The 3,083-nt window shown below is 34.4% G+C and overlaps 1 protein-coding gene across 14 annotated transcripts in view; it reads left to right on the forward strand.

The window, feature by feature from the left end:
• LOC106882633 (tensin-1) overlaps positions 1–3,083 on the forward strand; it is an 835,201-nt gene that overhangs the window by 497,029 nt on the left and 335,089 nt on the right. The window contains exon 1 of one of the 14 annotated variants that reach the window (XM_052970128.1): positions 15–461. The exons of the other annotated variants lie outside the window; for them this stretch is intronic. The gene's annotated coding sequence lies outside the window, so the exon portion shown is untranslated. Of the gene's footprint in view, positions 1–14; positions 462–3,083 lie in introns of those variants that run through there. 14 annotated transcript variants of the gene reach the window in all.

Genomic DNA, 3,083 nt, shown 5'->3' on the forward strand with positions numbered 1-3,083 from the left:
AATAACAACAGACGAGGACAGGTGGTGTAAATAACAAAAGTATATATTAGTATGACGCTCGGGAATACGGAAAGTCTTTGACGTTTCGAGCTACGCTCTTCAACAGAAAGAATACGGAGACAAGGAGAAAAACACAGAGAAAAACAAATATATATATATACACACATATATATATATATACGGATACAATTATAAATATTATTTCTGGTTTTGTACTGAACAAATTTACAGTTATTGGACTTCTTTAACATTTCACCTCAACATTTTATGCAGCAACAACATATTACAAGTAAAAGATTCATAATCGGAGTTTATAGAATGGATTAAATACCTTTGAGATTTGTTTGTATGAGTGTGCTCAATCGTGAAGGTTTCTTTCATTTTCTAGAAAAAAATTTTTTGTTAATACATACACTCATTTAAAGTACACAAAAAAAAAAACCCCTCAAAGAAAATACAAAGTAAGTGTTTAACCACTATATTTCATGCATTGCTAATTGGAATACCTTGCAATATTTAGTTTAGGCTCTTTGTGTTCCGAGATCAAATCCCAATGATGTCAGCTTTGTCTTTCATGTTTCCAGTGCAAAAATAGATAGAAGAAAAAATTTAATTGTTATGTTCTAAAAAAAATAATAAATGCGCCCTTTTAAAGCCTAGCCAGGCTCATGGGCCCGGTTTCCTGGCTTCAGTGGCATATGTGTTCCCCAGCTGGATGGGACACAAGTCCATCGCAGCGTTACTCATTTTTGCCAGCTGAGTGGACTGGAGCAATGTGAAATGAAGTGCTTTGCTTAAGAACACAATGTGTCACCTAGTCCAGAAATCGAAACCACAATCTTACGATCATGGGGCTGACACCCTAACCACTAAGCCACGTGCCTCCACAATTGTTATGTTCTAGGGATGACAAAATCATCAACTCTTCTGAAAATTTGTGGTCTTGCACAATTGTTAGAAATTATTATTATTATTATTATTATTATTATTATTATTATTTTACAGTGTTCATTTCTTTTGACTCTTTATGTTCTTGAATTCAAATTACACTAAGGTCAACTTCGCCTTTCATCATTTCAGAGTTGATAAGATAAAGTACCAGTCAAGTACTTGGGTCAATGAAATTGATTAGCCCCATTCCCCATAAAATTGCCAGCCTTGTGCCAAAATTAGAAAGAACCATTTTGTAATATACTTGAATGTTTCATTTCACTCAATCGTGCGGTGAAAATGCTGCATGTCTTATATACATGCAGTGCTTTATTTTGGTTTTCTATTTTTATTACACAGTGCCTTGTAGTAATAATTTTTATGTTATATTTATTTATGGTTCGTAGTTTTTTTTAACTTTTGGTTATGTCTGTTTTAATCCTTCCCAAGATACTTATTGTTATAAAATTGTTTCAGTTTTCAGTCCCCACGTGATTATCTCTTCTTCTAAACCTTGATATTTAGACAATTTCTCAATTTCTCTCAATGGTATATTATTGTCAATTGGAAGAAATATGTCTTTTAGGAGGTATTTCTCTTGCCACTCCAAGACAATACTATCTGGCTGATCAACATTGATCTCCCAGTCTATATAGATTGCTATATCTCAGAGAATATTTACCTTGTCATTCAATCAAAATCAATAGTCTCAAATAAAATGCCTTGCAGTGTTCGTTACAACTCTTTATTATATTTAACTTCAAACCCCACTGAGGTTAACTTTTCATCCTTTCTTGGTTGATAAAATAAAGTACCAATCAAGTGCTAAAGTTGAATTAATCAACAAAGGCCTTCCCCCAAATTTCGGGCTTTGAGTCAATGTTTGAAAGTATGGCAGAATCAAATACCTTGTTGTATTTGTTCCAGTTCTTTATATTCCGAGTTCAAATCTTGTCAAAGTCAACTTTGCCTTTCATCTTTCTGAAGTCAATAAAATTTAAATACCAGTAAAGCATTGGGGATTGAGTTCATTGATAAATCTCCTCTCCTCGAAATTCTGGCATTGTTGGTAAATTAGAAACAGTTGTTGTTATTATTATTATTATTATTATTATCATTATTATTATTATTATTATTATTACTATTATTATTATTATTATTTATCAAGGCAGCAAGATGGCAAAATCATTAGCATGCCAGGTGAAATGCTTAGTAGTATTTCATCTGTCTTTACATTCTGAGTTCAAATTCTGCCAAAATCAACTTTGCCTTTCATCCTTTCAGGGTTGATAAATTAAGTACCAGTTGCATACTGGGACCAATTTAATCGACTATCCCCCTCCCATAAATTTTAGGCCTTGCGCCTATAGAAGAAAGGATTATTATTATTATTATTATTATTATTATTATTATTATTATTATTATTATTATTATTATTATTATTATATAATAAGGTAGCAAGGTGGCAGAATCGTTAGCATCCCAGGCGAAATGCTTAGCAGTAATTCGTTTGTCTTCATGTTCTGAGTATAAATGCTGCTGGGGTCATCTTTGCCTTACATCCTTTCAGGGTCGATAAATTAAGTACCAGTTACACACTGGGGTCGATGTAATTGACTTAATCCCTTCCCCCAAATTTGAAGCCTTGTGCTTCCAGTTGAAAGGATTATTATCATTATTGTTGTTGTTGTTGTGAGGAAGGCATTAAATTGGCTGAATTGATAAAACAGCAGACAAATCACCCTGCAATGTTTATTTACATCCCTTTATATTTTGAATTCAAATCCTAATGAGGTCAATTTCAACAAACTTTCTTCATTGGTCAGTATAATAAGTTGTTGGCACTCCATCGCTTACAATGTTGAGGGTTCCAGTTGATCCGATCAACGGAACAGCCTGCTCGTGAAATTAACGTGCAAGTGGTTGAGCACTCCACAGACACGTGTACCCTTAACGTAGTTCTCGGGGATATTCAGCGTGACACAGTGTGACAAGGCTGGCCCTTTGAATTACAGGCACAACAGAAACAGGAAGTAAGAGTGAGAGAAAGTTGTGGTGGAAGAGTACAGCAGGGTTCGCCACTATCCCCCACCAGAGCTTCGTGGAGCTTTAGGTGTTTTCGCTCAATAAACACTCACAACACCCGGTCTGCA

This window comes from Octopus bimaculoides, chromosome 8 (assembly GCF_001194135.2).
Source record: "Octopus bimaculoides isolate UCB-OBI-ISO-001 chromosome 8, ASM119413v2, whole genome shotgun sequence".
In the NCBI taxonomy this organism is placed as follows: Eukaryota; Metazoa; Mollusca; class Cephalopoda; order Octopoda; family Octopodidae; genus Octopus; species Octopus bimaculoides.